Here is an 18,677-nt window from a genome sequence, read left to right on the forward strand (position 1 = left end):
CCCTTCAGCTTCTTGCAGATGGAAATATGGCAATTTGTAACATTTTCCCGCACACCAGTACCTGAATCATAGTGTCCTTTCCCACTGATGCACCACTGAAGGCTTTTCCCCATCTATTGTACATTAGGGGTGTGCACAAAACTGGCTGGCCCATTTTGAGTCTGATCCAGTTCGGTTCTGCACCCCCTTGAAACCCACCCACCCCCGTTCAGTTCAGTTTGGGCTTCTCCAAGGCCTCATGGGGGTTCTCCGGAGTCCCCCCTTCCCCCCACCAGCCTCTATATTGGTGAAAATCGCCCGGTCCGGGCAGTATCTTTGGCCCGTTTGGGGCCTGCCCTGCGTGGTGCATGCCCAATGGGCCTCTGCATGGCCCAGTGCTCTGTCTCAGTGCTCATGTTCACACATGTTGCACTTGAGTCAACCTCCCCCCACCCCAAACAATCTGGTTACATGCAAAAATATTTTCAAACATTAGTGGGGTGGGGTGGGTTTCTGTTGTAGGGTAGGCTTGGCTTCCCCCTGCCTTTGTTCTCCAAGGGATGTGTGTACAGCTGCCAACCTGAATGCTGATTGCTTCTTTCCCCTTATGTTTCAGGTGGGCTGTTCCCTCTGGTTTTCACTTTGCATGTCTATCTGTACAAACATTGGTTTGCTGCTAAACATTTTCTTTTTAGGCTTTCTAACATATTTGAGAAGCTGCTGTGGAGGGGGAGGTGACACAGTGGTGGCCAGCCAACAATTATTGTTCATGGGTGGCCCCTTTGCAGACTAGAAGAACCTGTTTCCCCTAACCTTGATTCAAAGGGAGAATATTGTACACCTGTGCAAAAGATGAGTGTGCTCCTTGAATGGGCTCACCACATAAATTATGTATATTTGGATATACCCCTTTAAAAACCCTGGGGAGTGGGATGCAGCCTGAATAAAGGTAATGCTGGCAATTTACTAACAAAAATGGTTTTAACACATTTCCAAAATCTTTTTTCCAAAATGCAAACTGAAGCTGAAATGGGACATCAGGAACCAGTGATAAGCTTCTGAGGAACTGATTGCTCTAGGGCAGGGGTTCCCAACCTGTGGTGCTCCAGATGTTGCTGAACTACAACTCCCATCGTCCCCAGCCATAGCTGAGAATGATGGGAGTTGTGGTTCAGCAGCATCTGGTTGGGAACCCCTGCCCTACGGTTTCCTGGAATATTGTTTGAAAACCACTGATCTAGCAAATGAAATGTAACCCTAAGAAGGACTGAGGAGAAAACTGAGTTGGGTGGCGGGACAATTGAAAGGACTCAAATCAGAGTTGGAGCTGTGAGGAAAGGAGGGGAACTGAGAGCAGTCAGTGGGAGAAGCCTACTCAGTCATCCAACTGAGGAAACCACAGCTGCTAATCAGGTACAGACTGAGTCTTAGGAACCCTAGCCCCCTGACCGCAGTAAGAAGCTTGGTACAGGCCAGACGGGGCTGAAGAAGCTTCCGAGGCCTAATACCCAACTTGTATTAGTCCAGTTGGTACTGTCGCTGGCACGGTCGTGGTCAATACAACTAGACTTGTATTGCGGCTTAAAGGAGGGTTGCTTCAATGGACTTCGAACCAGCTGGTTAACACTTTATATTTATCTTGATCCTTTCTCTCCCCCCCCCACCCTTGGTAAAATAAATTGTATTCCTTTATCCCTGTATAATTTATATGAAGAGCTCAGATTAGGTAATCTCTGGGTGTGGGTTCTGGACTAATTTAGCTACTCTGGGTCGCATATCATTTGCTCACTGGCTTCTTTCACTTATTTTCCATATTAGGAAATGAGAAAGCTCTTTACCTGGAGCATCGCACTCTACATTTGGGGCCACAGGCATAATCATTGCCGCTCATCCCTCCCTCCTTCAGCAGGGCTGGTGATGATAGAGGAAGTAGGTTTGTCAGGCTTTGGCCAAGCTATGAGACAGACTGTAGCGGGGGTGGTCCAGTTCCGACACAGGCAGGGAAGAAAGGCAGAAGACATGATTGGAGCTGGGCTGGGGTCCGAGGCAAGGCAGGGCACAGGACTCTGCATAGCTACTCAGGCAACAAGTAGTTCAGACTGAAGGGCTAGCTTGGAGGTAGAGATTTTATAGGGTTGGATACACCCTCACTGGGCTGTGGGGTATTCAGGCTAGAAGTTAGCTGACAGTGATCTACCCAGCATTGCAACCTACAGGGTGTTCTTGCTGGAGACCAACAGCCTGAAGACCCAATTTGAGACAAAAACCTGGCTTCTTAAATGAATGCACAAATGTCACTGAAGGCAATGCTGATGTCACACTGTAAATTTTTACTGAATATTTGCATGTTTGGAGAATATTGACCTGCAGATCTGTATAGGAGAATACTTAGTGAAAAAGGTAAAAAATAAATTAGTTTCAGCTCTAAAGCAAACCGTATGTATGAAAGACGCATGTGCAGCCGTTAGTTGGCTGACACGAACCTGAATATGACAGTGGCATTCTATTTCTTCCTTACAAATTAACAGAACTAGGAATTGATTCTTTTGGGGGCAGGGGGGAGATTCCAGCATACTACTAGTCTCTGTTGCAAAAATAATGTGACTGTCCCATTACACTCTTTTCTCTTTCAAAGAGTCCAGACTCCAGAACCCACACAATGTGTATACATTGCAGTGGCAAACAGTAGTTATTGTAACCCTCCCTCCATGAGACACACTCTTGAGCTATTGAGCAACCTTTTAATTTATTTTCACAACTACTACAATCACTCGGAGCTGGCCAGATTTCCTCTAATGCCAGATCACAGTCTCATAACTGATACTTTGTACCTTTTATGGCTCTCGGAGGTCATTCGGGCTGTTAAATCTAATGTTCTCCTTTGATGAGGTGCATTTCAGGGGTCTCAGCATCTCTCACCTTTAGCTAAACCTTTCCTCCTTGCTTGTGTGAAAAACTGGGCTGGAAATGTCATCGGAGAACATGTTCCAATGCAACACTATCCTTGACGGGAGAGCTTTTAAACAATGCAGGAAGAATACAACAGTAGATTTTTGTTCTCTGTGAGATATCCACATGGGTGAGGTCCTGGAGCCTGTCACATGGCAGTTTACTTTCCTTTGTCTTTTGTATATGGCTCTTCTAACAGTGCAAATAATGCAAGGATATTTGATGACATAATGTAAGACTGGATCAGGGTGTTTTTTTAACCAGGCTTAGTAAATTAAAATTGTACCATTCCCACAATCCTCCCCTTCCCTGGGCAGGAGTATTCCTTTTATCTATCTCAGAAGGAGAGTGTAGTCCACACTGCTGTTCCCATTATGGAAATTATTTGGCATCTCCTACTTCTGTTGTGTGAAAGTGTAGGACTTCCTGATAATGCATTCTTAACTGACCAGGATCTATTAGTCTGTTTCTATGAACCTTTGGAAGTACATTCCCAAACATTCATGGAATTTTCCAGCTAAATTCTTCCAGCTCGCTCAGACTCTTCTAGACACTTGCAGGTTTGGGTTCTTGAGGAGCCCAAGCCCAACCTACTTCTGTGTTTTCTCCCTCGTAGAGTGTGTAAGGATGTCCTTAGAGAGCCTTGGCATTATAAAAGGGGTGGTAGATTCTCCCCACTTCTGCTGTTGAGGGAACTTGACCCACCCCTCACCCTTTGCTTCTCACTTGACACCTGTACTTGTTTCCAAACCCAATGCTGATTTTACCCCTCCCTCCCTTGTTTCAGAAGGGGCGTCCGCTTTCTCTCTCCCTTAAGTGCCTTACAAGTTTATCTAAGGCATTTTCATTACACTGGCAAGTTCAGTTAAATAATTTAATGTGATTGCTGAGCCCTATGTGCTCCTGCAGAGCATGACGTAAGAACCCAGAATTTTCAGACAGGGCTGGTTAAACCACTGCAGTTCAATCAGATCCTAAGTATTTATGTGCCTCTTTGGGCATCCTTCAAGGGATCATGTATCTCTCAAGTTCTGAATTCCTTGAAGGATGCCCATATAGGCATATAAATAGATGTTAGGAGTTTGCAATGGTTTTTGCAGATGAAGTTAAATAGCGCAAGTGTAGGGCACGTGGAAATCCCTATGCTGTTAACAAAACCTTCATTGGGTTCTTTGATGTAGTCACTTACCCAGAGTAAGCTGCTACAGTATGTACTTAGTACAGCATATCAGTTTGCAGAAACCAATTACTTCATGTGGATTGTGTGTGTGAGATCAGGGTAATCCATCTGTTATCGGGATATTCAATATCTGTTCCAATCTATTCATACTTTCTCACACCAGGTATGTGTGCACACAAACACATCCATGCTCAATAGGAGAATTGGTGCCTCTTTGGGAAACATCGAATCAGACTATCTTTTCTGGTTACTCTTTCAACTCCAGTTCTGTGATACTTGACTTTGGCCAGTTCTTCTTGGCCATTTTTTCTGAATGTCTCCTTATGAGTTCTGATATCTTGGGGCGGGGGATGCTGATTTGTGAACAGTGATGATATTCTGAGGGAGGGAGCCACTTACTAGTGGATGATATCTTATAATAAACCACTGATCTATAACACCATCCTGGATTTATTGTGTTATCAGGTTTTGAACAGGTAATAGGGAGGGCAGCCTTTTAAAAAAAATCCAGTATACAGCTCTGTTGCTTATATTTTTAAGGTAGGATTCAAGAAACAAGATCAATATTTTTATTGCCTCTTGCTGATAATTCTTGTTGGTTTTTAATCAGCATTTTACCCATATCTCCCTTCTCTTCCCCCATAAGGAGATATTGAGGGGGAAAGAGTGGAATTAGGCTGTTTCTGAAAAACGTACAAAGGTGGCGGGGATGCCAACAAATAAACAAATAAAGCGGGGGATAGCTCTCTCTCTCTCTCTCTCTCTCTCTCTCTCTCTCTCTCTCTCTCTCTCTCTCTCTCACACACACACACACACACACACACACACACACACACACACACCTACCAACCCCTTTCCCCATAATGTTCTAAACTTTTCAATTGAGAGAGAGAAAACACAGTTCACTGAGTTGATACCTGGAATTCTGCAGCTAGAGAATATCTTGCACCCTAAGAAACTGTGCAACTCACCAAGAAAAGAAACAGGAAGTTTGGTATTGTAAATTTTTAAAGAGAGATATTACAGGACTCAGATGTGCTTAGATAGCATGCTTGGTAAGCATCCCCTTCCTAATCCCAAGTATTTGGCTATTGTGGAGGTGATTTTTTTTTGAAAGAGAAAGGTACTCCGTTTTTTATTAGAATTTAATGTGATCTACAGTTGAATTTTGGCCCTGAAAACAGGTTCTGAGGTTAAGCCTCAAAGAAGATTGTATCCTTTAATAGGTGATAAAAACCTAGCCTTTCACCCTACTAGAGATTCCATGGTCTAACAGATGGTGCTGACACTAGGCTACAGAGTCTGGCTGGGAAAGTGCTTTAATGGCATCTCTTGGAGGAAACAGACATCTGTATTGTCACAAGTTTTCTCTTGGTCAGGGACTCCAGGGCTTGAGCCAGGAACTCAAAGGGCGCATTTGGACATAGCATGAAACCTCGGGCAGATTTATTTGTTTGTTTGTTTGCTACATTTTTATACCGTCTCTCTGCCTTGACAAAGGCACCCAAAGCGGTTTACAGTATTAAAAGGAGCAAATAACAGATGAATAAAACGTTATCTCAGGCTGTTTGGTCTTTTCAGGAGCTGAGGACAAGAGCTCACCTCCTTTCTTGCCTTCCTCTCAGGGCACGCTGGTCTTTCAGTACTTGTGGGAAGGGGTGGGGGGCTACCCCAACAGTCCTCACAGGCCAGAGCTGTTCTCTAGGGGGGCCGATGTTATGCTCTCCTCTGGCCTGGGTGCCTCCTTGAACCTGTGGTTAATCCATGAAGCTGGGAATCATCCTGCAGACGATCATTCAGCCATGGTTTTGCAAACCCTGGCTTTTGAGCAGAGGGACCCATCCCTCTTCCTGGTCTGCCGAGGCTGTAACCCAGCAAGCTCTGTATTGCACATGTCTCCAGACTGCAGGCAAGGCATCAGGACGTCGGTAAGAGTTGGGAAAGACTAGAGATGGACCCAACATCCACAACAAAACATGCTGGGCTGGAACTGGCATTGCAGCGTATGTAAATCGACCGCCGTAGGGCATCCTGGGGCAGGGCAACCGCAGATTTGAGTGGTCCCTGGCAAGCCAGGTGGCCATGTGGGGCAAAAAAAAGGATATGTGTTGCAGGAAGGCCACACTGTCAGAAGGGGCGCCTGGACTCCTGGATTGCAGCAGTCACTGCTGGGACCAGGAAAGGTGTTGCTGGGGTGCCTTTCCTCAGGGTTTGCATGGATCTAGCAGCCAAGCTGGGTAGCAACAGCTACCCAGCTATGTGCTCTGGCCCATAAGCATGTCTCCATGGCCAGTCACTCTCATGAGAGAGCGGACATTGGGAGGAGGAAACATGCATCTATTGCATGTTTTATCATCACTCAGGGCTTTCAAGCAGATCCCTTTTGTCCCTTTGGACGGTTCCATTCATGAGATATGGCTGAGACTGCATGCTTGCACCCCAGAGGAAGGGGCCGCCCCCCTTTCCCCTTCCAGTTGGTACCAAAAATGGTAGCAAAAAAAGAACAGAACCACTGAAAAAGTGTAGGAGCTTTATTTCAACCCGAACTCTGGGTTATCCCATTCATGGCAGATTTTCCTTTGCCGCAATGCATGATACTTCACCAATCTGGGGTACCTCCAAGCCGAGGGGCCAAGGCTGAATATGTAGATACATATTTATATATGTACAGAGTTAAAGGCATCCCTCTTTACAGTTGGAGAGAGCAGTACTGTCCTCAGGAACCTTGAAAATACAGACACTGTCCTGCTGCCCAACCAAACAGTACATACAACACCTTTGAAAGGATGCCCTGCTGAGCAGCCACGTTACATCAGGTGTATTATTGATGAAACGCATGTGCTCCTTCTTCTTCATTCCTTTCTTCTCCTTCTTCTTGCGCATGTGCTCCTTCTCCTTCCCCAGTTGGAAGCTGTAAAAACGTTCTGTATGGTCATTCTAAGTAAATGTCCTGCATGCCGGGCAATGCACCAAGTGTGCACCAGGGTGTGCGTTGTAGATTGCTCAAGACATCCAGTCCAATGAACAGAGACAGACACCAGATTTGTGGGGCTTTATGTCATCTCTTTCATTGACTGGACCACAGAAAGGTTGCCACGGTTGGGGTTTCCTCCAGTTTATTACAGATGTAGCATTGATGGGGACCCCACTGTGCACAGGGTCAGCACATTGTTATTTCTGCTAAGTGCCATGGTATCACTCCCCCAACTGTCTGGCATGTGTGCCCTTGTGGGGAAACAACCTAGTTGTTCAATTTCTGGTGTTACTAGGAGATTACCCAAGAAACTTCCAGCTGGGCTTTTGGCCTATCAACCCATGCTTTGTTTTACAAAATAATTTGCCAGCCAGGTTAATGACCTGCCATTTTGTAACAATGGGAATCTGCCTTAATGTGAGTCAGATCAGTTTACCCCTACTAACTGAGCAAAGAGACACCTTTTAAAGTAGTGATTCTCTTATATTTAGCAGGGGGAGAGCAACTGGCCCTATCCAGCCCCAGCACAGCATCCCTCCAGTGGCTGTTGCTGGTATCTGCCGTATGTTTATTTTTAGATTGTGAGCCCTTTGGAGACAAGGGACCAGCTTATTTATGTATTATTTGTTTTTCTGTGTAAACCGAAAACTTTCATTGAGGAACGGTATATAAATGTCAGTAGTAGTAGTAGTAGCAGCAAGTAGCAGCAGCAGCAGCAGCAGCAGCAGCAGCAGCAGTAGTAGTAGTGGATGATGATCATTGGCGCATCCAACATTGTCCTCACTGACTAACAGGAGGTTGAAAGTTTAAAATAAGTCTTTCCCACCATGCCTACCTAGAGATGCCAAGGGTTGAATCTGGGACCTTCTCCATACAAAGGCAGTACTCTACCACTGAGTTATAGCCCAGAAAAACTCACATTTATTTAATGAGTTTGGATGATTTCCATGCACACAGCCATTTTCTATGCACCTCTTTTTTCAAACACTCCCTTTCCCCCTGAATTGGAAGCTCTAATCCCAAGTATGTGGAGGCCTGGCTGTAGTTTTTGGTGAGAGACAGGCACACTGTGCATGCTCTATGGTGCTCTTATTACTTTGATGAGGTTTTGCTTACATTAGGTTTGTGGGGGCAGAGGGCTTCCAGGTCAACAGGTGTGATATCCATGCAAGCATACATGTCACTGCTTCTCACTTTGGAGATTTTCCACTGCCATTACTTTTTATAGGAGATTTCTGTGTAACTTGAGGCTTGCATTTTCTTACACCAACAGAAGTTGATCTAATAAAAGATATTGCCTTAGATATTTTGGTACCCCCAGGAGTTAATAGTAGTAGAGGGAAGGCATCTGGGGCTCCAGTTTCTTATATCCTAATCTTATAGTGCTTCCCTGTGGCAATGCTTTGGAACTGCATCATTCAGCTGCATATGTGCTTCTTTTAAAATCTGGGGCTTCTTTTTATCCCAGATTAAAATAAAGCAAGACTCCCTTGGCAAAGGGAAGGTGTTTAAAGCAGACCTGAAAGGATTCAATGCGACAGTGCCCTAAACTTCAAAGCAGCTTGCCCCACATGTTGAATGGAGACATATATATGCCCAGTTATCATTGCTGTGTATGTAAACATGTGTGTGTGGACTGTACTGTTTTGGACTGCAGATGGGGGGCTTAAATGATTGTTCTTCTGAATAGAAAACTAGCATATCAAGGAGAGGTTCTAGGCCAACCTTCTCCCTGACACGCTAGTTTTCTGTGTGCGGCAAGCAACCTTTTTTCACAGGGGGAGTATTCTGTCATGTGAACTCCCACCTGCACAGGTATAGCCCAGACACAATATACCACCTCGGCAAGAATTAGGTCAGAGTAAGGAAATGAAAGAGAGATTTCACTCTTGTCCATCCATGTACTGACCTTTTGCTAGTCTCCATATAAGTCAGTCAGATTTCTGCCCGCAAGCCCTTCCCAGCGACTGTAAATATGCCAAAGGAGCCAATGGAAGTACTTGATTTCCTACAGATGTGTTTTTAAAGACTTGAAACGCAGCTCTGGTGTCAGGATGGGAAGGCGTAGGATATTTATGATACAACCATTATCTCTTCCTACACTAGCTCTAATTGAATTCAAGTACATCTTCTGGACAAAAAGAAATGTGGCATTTGCACCTACCTGCCTCCAGGATTAACATTTGTGGAACTCCTTTTCCCTGAAGAATAGGCCCAGCCATTTTTCTAAAGCACATGGTTTTCACTAAAGCTGTCCGTGTTCAGAGTAACACTGGGGCCCCCAGATCCTCTGTATTCCACCTACATTCCACTGCTTGGTTCTTGTAGCAGTGGTAGTACTTCAAAATCAGATACAAAACACTGCTGAACAACGCATTCCGGGGGGGGGGGGGGCGGCATGTTGTCCCCGCCAAAAAAAAACCCCATAATGCACCATGTGAGAGTGCGGTGCATTGTGGGTATCCCCTAGTGCTGGCTGGGAGCCCCGCAGTCTGCCATCCCTGGCTGCAAGCAGCAAGGGCTGGCAGATGATCGCAAAAATGGGGCTAAGAAAGCGCTTGTTCCCTTAACCCCGTGTAAGTTGCAGGCTCCGCAGGCAGGTTTGATGTGGTGGTGGCAGTGGCTGCTTGCCTCTCGCTGCTTCTCACGAGCAGCAAAGAGCGAGCTTGGCTGCCTTAGCCCACTCTTGGCTGCTCGTAAGAACAGCCTCAAGATCTAACCTAATTCTTTTGTAAGACGCACAGTCTTTGGCAACTCTCCAAATAGGCATTCCACATTATCGAAGAAACTACTGATTCTACTGTGATTTCTTCTGTAACGCTAGTTGTGATGCAATATTTTAATAATGCAAAGAACATGCAAGACACACTGATTCTGCCAGGGTTATAACAGTCTATGTTGAAGATGATCTGTGGTACCATGCTGGAAATTATCTTTTCTTGTTACAGCTTTGTATGCCAGCCAGAATCTGTGATGCCAAGCAATTCTGTTATTTGTAAGACCTTCCTGCTCTTGCACATATCTCAAAGAGAGGAGAGCTGGTCTTGTGGAAGCAAGCATGACTTCTCCCCTTAGCTAAGCAGGGTCTGCCCTGGTTGCATATGAATGGGACACTAGAGCTGTGAGCACTGTATGATATTCCCTTCAGGGGATGGAACCACTCTGGGAAGAGCATCTAGGTTCCAAGTTCCTTCCCTGGCTTCTCCAACATAGGGCTGAGAGAGATTCCTGCCTGCAACCTTGGAGAAGTCGCTGCCAGTCTGTGAAGACAATACTGAGCTAGATAGACCAATGGTCTGACTCAGTATATGCAGCTTCCTATGTTCCTAAAGTATCTAGGTCACCTTTTCAAGAGGAATTCTTGCATCAGACCTTTGGGAAACCTCAAAATCTCTTCATAGAGATGCCCTTTGATGTACAACCATATTGCTTGCAACAGCCAGCTCTTCTTTAGAAGAGAAAGACATGTGGTAGATTAATGTTGGTGAGCACATCTGCATTGATGATTTGCTCTTGCCAGAAGAGCCAAGGATATGACACATAGCAGAGAAGGAAGCTGTTACGTTTCTTCTCCTGTCAGTTAAAAGTGGTCAATGTCATGCTTCCATATAAGTGCTGAGGGCTTGGTAGGTCATTGCCTTGATGGTTAGTTTGGTACTGTTCTAGGCCCACTTGTAAGTCTGCTAAAAGTGGCAGCTGATTTCTTGATGCATATGACAAATTAAGTGACAAATTGTCAGTCACCATGGATCCAAGGTAACAGCATTTATTACTGCTTCAAGAGGAATATTATCAAAGGTTATTATAGGCTGTTGTATAATGCCTTGCTCTGTGACTGCAGTTTTCTTTATGCAGATAGAGAGGAGCAGAACATAGAGCATGCATGAAAATGATGCTCCATGAGATTTTATAAACAGACTTTGGTCTTGGCCAGTACTGTGGCAACATCTTCATGAACTAATCCCCTAATTAAGATGTCTTACACTTAAGGGTAAAGTGTGTTGTCAAGTCAATTTCAACTCCTGGCACCCACAGAGCTCTGTGTTTTTCTTTGGTAGAATACAGGGGTTTACCATTTCCTCCTCCCGCACAGTATGAGATAATGCCTTTCAGTATCTTCCTATATCGCTGCTACCCAATATAGTACCAGTGGGGATTCAAACTGGCAACCTTCTGCTTGTTAGTCAAGCATTTCTCCGCTGCGCCACTTAAAATGTCCTGTCTTACACTTAGGCCTTGGTTTTTAGGTGAACAAGATTGTGCAATCTGCCCTTTGACTTAATGTTTAAATAGCCCCCTCAATGGCAGTCAAAAACATCAGTCAAGAGAATTGAGGATAAGATACCAAAAAGGGCTGGGGTAAGGATACATTCCTGTTTCCCTCCAATGACTGCAAAGCTTTTGTACTTAGATCCCACAAACTGCACAGTAATATGAATATTGTTGTGGAAAGTTTGAATGAGACCAAGGTATTTTGAGGGACCACCAGACTTTCAAAGAATATTACAGAGACTGCCTTGGTGGACCTTAGCAGATGCCTCAGTAACTTCAACAAATGCAAAGTACAGCTGCTCACTTACTCTCTGTGTAGAGAGGGTGGGGCCATAGTTCAGTGTAGGGCACATGCTTTGCATGCAAAGTCTCAGGTTCAATTCCTGGCATCTCCAGTACAAAGAAGCTTCATACGTACATTTGTTTTGTAGCTGACATAGATGCATATCCACCACTATTATTCTTCACTGTATCTCAACATGTCCTCAATCAGGAAACTGTTGGATCTTCTCAAGATCACTCTGGCAATGCTTTCCCTGCAGTGCTGAAAAGAGAAATTCTATAAACATAGTTTCCATGGCCACCTTTATTTTTATACAGTGTGATCACATTAACAACATACTTTACAACCTGTGGGTTTTCTTCCCTCCAGGGCGTTTTCTGGAGTACGAGATTTGCAACATTTAAGGTGTTGCAAAAGTGCAGTGGAATTAGGCAGCGGTTTGAAAATGCGAGTGCAGCGGCTTTGATGCAGTTTTCTATGCAACATGACAGGGTTTTGGCCGTTCATATTGCCCGCCACTGCAGCAGATTTTCGAGGCAGGAGGTGTCCATATTCCACATGGTTCACATTCACTGCCCCCTCCTCCTCCTCCATTTCCAGCCAATAGGGTCGCAGAACAGGTGGGAAACTCTTTTTTAAAAAAAAAAACATTTCTTGGTGCTTTTGAGCAAAGGTGCAACAATTTCTTCCTTTGCCCAAGCATAACATGCTTACAAACAGAACACGTGGGGTGTGAGATCAATGGAATCAAAAGCCAAGGACAAAAGCAGAAATGAAAGGGAGCAGAAATACATTAGATATATATTTTTTAAAGAAAAGAAAAAAGAGATTTACATATCAAATTCCAGAGAAAAATGTGACTGAAACCTAGGGCCAAACGCAGAAATTAAAAACCGAGAGGTGACAATATATTAAGAACAATATATTGTGTGGCTTTACATATCAACAGATCCTCAATCTGCCAAATGAGTCAGCAAATCCACTGCACAAATGTGTCCAAAAAGAAAAAAGAGTCTTAATGAAAAACATGAGCGATCAAAATCAAAAGCTGAAAGCAGATGAGAAACAAGTTGTACCATTGCGGGTTGAGCACAAGAACCCACATGTAAAATTTTAAAGAAATCTTTTTTTACATGAGCGGCAACATTATTTCAGGAATGGACAGAAAGGGGCTGTAAAAATTGGCAAATCCAAGTGAACCGTCTAGACCACACCGCGCTGCAATGCATCAAACATGGGGGCAAGCCTCTATACAATGGGAAAACACAGCATTTTCCTGCAACAGTTTTACTATGTTATAGGGCCAAAATGCATCAATAAAACCCGAATCAAGGCATTGAAAATATGGACGGCACCCTGGTGACAGCGCAGCGACCACGACGTCACAACATGAGAAATACGGAAGGGTGCTTAACAGACACGTTGTGGAACTATTGCAGCATGTAATCTGGAAAACACCCAGCAGTGCAACATGAGCAAAATACATATGATCCCCTCCCCGCTGGGGGCCCATTTTAAAATCTCATCTTGGCCCATTCCAACCTTGCTATGCCCCTGGCTGGCGGTCACTACACATGGGTTTCTGCACAACACCTGCACAGAAGAAACTTCCATGTAGAAAATGTGTCTCTTGTAAATTGACCTTGAATTTTCCATCCATGACTGGGATATTTGAGAGTTAGAGTCAATAATAAAAGAACAGCACACTGCTTGTGACAGGAAGGGGCAAATTACAATGATTTCTTAGTCTGGCAGGGGCTGGTTTTGGCCCTGGCAGAACTTGGCTGTCTGCTCCTGTTGCAAATGCCTCTGTCTAATGTGGCAAACTAATGTATCCTCCTCCCTCTTGGTGTCAAAGTAAGCACTGGTATGGTGAATGCACATATACCCCATCATGAGCCAACAGTCATCATAAGACAAAGGCTGGCAGGAATCATTCACTGGTTTATAGACCCACCACCACCACCACCACCACCTTCTTCTTCCCCTATTTTGCTAGTGGCTATTTGGGCAGGCGATCCTCTAGGACAAAGTCATGTTTTTTAAAAAGAATGAGATGAGACAGAGAAAATGACACTTGGAATCCTCGCATAACTCCTGACTGTTGTTCTAAATCTTTTACAGAGATGGCTCATGTTTTCAGGTTTTGATCAACAACCATGTCTAGATGGTACAGTGTTCCTTTTAACAAGGATTTCCAGATATTGTTGACTACAAGTCCCATCATTCCTGTTTGGACAGGGGTGCAATTTCAGTGCTTGCCCTAGGTGCTATTTTCCCCTAGTTACACCTCTGTCTGTGTTGTGTAATTTGAGAATCAGTCCTTCTTGCAAGAAGTCATGTTGCAGTGGTGTCTGTGGTTGTCTCCTCTACAAACCTCTTCCAGACTTCTTCAGCATTCCCTTGCAAGCTTTCTTGAGGGTTTATTTGCTTTTTTGTCTCTAAATATTTCAAATACTTATTTTGGTCTTTCATCTTGAGAGTGCTGATGCATGGCAGCCCTTCATTTTTAGATCTATATAGATTTGGGGATTGCACTTTGACCTTACCTCAGACAAGGGAATGGTCCGTGTGTTAGGGATGTCTGTTTGAAGTTAAGCCAGGAAGGAAACAGGCAGATAGTCTGGTAGATATGCAAGGGATGGACAGTCTGGGAGCTTAGTTTGTGGCTGAGTGGCAAGTTGCTGACGTTGAAGCAATGTCTGCAGCTTCATAGGACCAGCTAAACCCCATTGGACTCTTGTGTCACCTGACACTTGCTAAGCTTATAGCTGTGATTTTACCTTCTGGCCCTTTGCAGTGATGGCACTGAAGCGCAGCAGGGTGTAGGACAAGGCTATTCAACTTAGGCCCTCCTGCAGATGTTGGCCTACAACTCCCATAATCTTTGGCTATTGGCCACTGTGACTGGGGATTATGGGAGTTGTAGTCCAAAAACTGCTGGGGGTGGTGGTGCTAAGTTGAGCAGGCCTGGTGGATTCTAGCAGTGGTCCTACACAGTGCCTTGCGTGCAAGATGGAAAAGCATCAAGGGCAAAGAGGTAGAAGAGTTTGAACATAAAAAGTTTGAAGTTGTGAAGCAAATGGGAAGCCTGTACAGATATTTAAAGAGAGCGGTGAGCTGATGGATTAGGAGAGAGTTGTGTAGCAGAAAGAAGTAGTAGGCAAACTGAAGACCAAGCTCAACATAACATGGAAGCTCTGTGTTTGGAACTTCCAATATCAGTAGTTCTCTGCAGAAGTTAAATGACTGGGTATGTTACAGGTGGTTACAACAATCCCAAGAGGAGTGCACCAGCAGGCCCTACCCCCATGCCAATGCATTCTGTAGACCTACCCTCCTGATGTCTGTAAGTGCAGAATTTGTCTGCAGAGATAAACACTGTGCCAACAGAAAGATCTTTCCCATAATCAGGAATGCAGCATTTTAATCACGGGGAGGATCTTTCCTCAGGTTCAGTGTTTGTTTCTGCAGGCAAATGTTGTGCTTGTGGACAGTGAGGATGGGCTGTGGAATGCATGGGCACAGGGGAGGGGCTTGCTGACATGCTCCTGTTGGCAGGGGCATATCTAGGGTAGGGCAGGCAGGGCACGTGCCCCGGGCACCACTTGAAGGGGGTGCCATTTTAAAACATTTAAAAAATTTAAATGGCCACCATGCATGCTCAAATGGCCTCTGTGAGGCCGTAGGCCATGCCAGGCCTAGGTATTCTGAAATACTATAATATATTCCAAGCAGTGACACAGTTTACTCTGCATAGCCTTTAATTATTTTCAGACTTTTCTGGGAAAAGTCAAATTCTCCATTTATTTTTAAAACTTACGTATGTATGTATGTTTATTTTGGCCCAAGGCCTGCATATAAAACTTATGTAATAGTGATGCTACAATGCATAGTAAAGAATTAGAGAGGCACTTCTGTTTAGTTTTCCAAGTACACCTCCACATAGTATTTGGGTATTTCATGAGCCCCAGGATACTGAGATTTTTAGTTTTCCAGCATTTTTTGGTCTGGCTACATCCACCGCTAAATAGTGTTTGAAATATTAAAAGATTAATTAGCTTGACTTGTATTTTTCAGCTGATATTATGGTAAAGTTATCAGAAAGATGGGTGTCAGATGTTTGGACAGGGGGCGCAATTTCAGTGCTTGCCCTAGGCGCTATTCCCTCTAGATACGCCTCTGCCTGTTGGCATTGTAACTGTGTACAATGTGCATGGTTACATGATACCCTGCTAACAGAGCAAAGAGGCACCTTTTAAAAGTGGTGATTATCTTTATTTAGTAGGGAGAGAGCAACTATCCCTATCCATCCCCAGCACAGCATCCCTCCAGTGGCTGTTGCTGATGTCTACCTTATGTTTCTTTTTTAGACTGTGAGCCCTTTTGGGACAGGGAGCCATTCTATCTATCTATCTATCTATCTATCTATCTATCTATCTATCTATCTATCTATCTAAACTGCTTTGGGAAATTTTGTTGAAAAGTGGTATATAAATATTCGTCGTATTTGTAAGAGGGCTTTATGGTTTCTCAAAAAGCAAGCTTGGGGGAGGACTGTTTTAGATCACGATTGCAATGCATGGCAGTTTTATTTTTAATTGTTTGCCCGCATGCCACATCCTCCACTGCCACAAGCTGCTATTAGCCATGGAAACAGTGTGTGTGTGCGCACGGGGGAGGGATTCTGGCAGGGTCTCCTGTCTCATTAACTGCTACATGTTCAGGGAACCATTTAGTAGGTACAACTATGCCTGTTGTGGCATGGGTTCCCATTTTGTATCCATATTTCTTGTATCCATATATTTTTATTTATCATCAGAAGCTGAGAGCAGGAGCTTAGACTGTCAGCTTTTGCCCTGCCAGGCTGAAGGATGCTGTGATAGGGAAGAGACTTGCCTGTCATACAGCTGTTGAAGGCAGAGAAGCTCTGTGAGGTGAAAAAGAGGACCAACGTATGCTCTGAGGCAGCCATGTTGAAGTGGTTCAGTATGAAGCAATTACAAGGTGGGTGTGAGGAAAGCCAGTGTGCATGTTTGCTGCTCTCCCCCATTTCCCTCCGCCCTTCTCTTGAGGGCTGCAGGGCGAAAGCTGAAAGTTGAAGAGTCCATGCCCGTCAACCCCTTCTCCCAGCTCGTGATGGTAAATGAAAATATTTGGATAAGCTGTGATATGGGGGGCATCTTTATTTACAAACTGGGGACCTGCCGGCCCCACATCAAAAGCCCTCCTCTTTTCATTCAGTGCTCCCTGTATCGCTCCTCTTGTCTTTCAAGCAGCTGAAGACATTATTTGATGTTCCACTTGGGCTTGTTTACGTTAATTAAGGTGGTCACATCCATCATGCCTGACTTTTTCTGTCTCTCCTCCCCACCGGAAGAGGCAGAAGTTGTTCAGACAGAGGTGTTTGGGGCTGGGAGTGAGAGCTGGTAAGGCACATGCTTCATGCAGGTGTTGGCTGCCCTTTCTTCATATCTCTTTGCCCCCTTTTTGTTCATTGAGTGATAAAAAGTACACTTTTGCTCCAGACACGTGTGGGTAGGCAGTCAGTCTCTTGATAATCCCTCAGAAACACAATGTCAAAGTATGTTCTTGGCAGCAAAACAGTGAAAAAGGATAGTCACGATAGTGAATGAATAATAATAAGCATTTATATTGTGTTTTGGAATATTCAGAGCACTTCACAGACCTTATTTCAATAATCCTTTCAAAACCTTGTAAGGTAGGCCAGTATTATTATTTGACCTGTAAAAGAATATTCTCTGATACATTTAATAGAATGGGTAGATAATTCTCCAAAATATTATCTTCTATACTAAATAATACAGGAGAATATTCTTTTACAAGTCTAATTATTATCTCCTACTGCAGATGGGTGTGTGTGTGGAGGTTGAAAGATGGTAGCTTGACTTACATCATACAGGAGCTTTCCAGGTTTGCACACTACAACAGTGTCACTATGTGTCTGCTAAGTGTGCTTCCGTACTGCCTGTGTTTTGACATCGCAGTCCCTGCACTGTCAGCAAGATGCTGTTCACATTTCCGATGGCTTCTTTCGGATTTTATCCTTGTGTTTGAGTCCTACAGCATTGCATGTGCGTCGCAAATAAATAACTATATTTTTCCGTTGAAGGAGGGTTGCAAAAGTTATGTATGTATTCAAAAACGATCCTGCCAAGCCGAAGCATTTTACTTTTGAACAGCATGTAATCTGGAAAGGGCCCCAGTGATAGAGATAAGGTTTATAGCTCAGTTTCTTAGCCACTATGCTATTCTGGCTTTCAGTGACAAGCCACAGAAGAATGTAAGCCAGGATGCATCTATCCCTGTTCTCAAAATTACCCCCCACATATGAGGGAGGTTATGTTTGGTCTTTTCTCAAGTTACCCTACACACAATCAGTTGAATGCTTAGAAGTGGAAGTGGATCCCAGTATGCTGGTCCTGCCCATGACATCATCATGCCCATTGGTCCTGCCCCTATAGCCTCCACATATTCAGTGGAAGATGTGAATTCATATCACTGTGTGCACAGAGCCCCCTGCATTTCAGCCCTTCTGTTAAATGCCAGAGGTTTGGGGTGGAGACAGGAGGTGTGTACCAATGTCAGGGGAGGGGCCAGGATGATCAGTCTCACTTATTCCTCCACTCAATATGCAATTTGGGGGTCACATGAAAACTGGATTGTTTCTTTTACCATACAAGACCAATCATAACCCCCACCCCTAATAAAACCCCTTTGCTCCCTGCTCTTGCTAGCTGTGAGATCCAGCATTCTGCTGGCCTTAGAATGTCAAGATTCAATGCCTTTTCAGCTATCTGTTCAAGAGTGTATTCAGACATTACAGCAAGCACTGATGTTTGGATCTGCAAGTGATCCATGTCTCTGCTATAGCCTTTGAAGGAAAATGAAGAGATGCACAAACTCCAGGTGAAGACATTAACTTGTGTCTCTCCTTTTAATTGCTTAGCAAAAGCACACATAGCTACTTGTCAGTACTTGCTAGAACATCCAAAGTTGTTATGAGGCTGTACCGATTT

General features: G+C 44.3%; 1 protein-coding gene across 1 annotated transcript in view; it reads left to right on the forward strand.

The window, feature by feature from the left end:
- Positions 1-18,677, forward strand: part of SKAP1 (src kinase associated phosphoprotein 1) — a 435,964-nt gene that overhangs the window by 289,664 nt on the left and 127,623 nt on the right. The gene's annotated exons all lie outside the window — the stretch shown is intronic.

This window comes from Hemicordylus capensis, chromosome 6, assembly GCF_027244095.1.
Source record: "Hemicordylus capensis ecotype Gifberg chromosome 6, rHemCap1.1.pri, whole genome shotgun sequence".
Lineage (NCBI taxonomy): Eukaryota > Metazoa > Chordata > Lepidosauria > Squamata > Cordylidae > Hemicordylus > Hemicordylus capensis.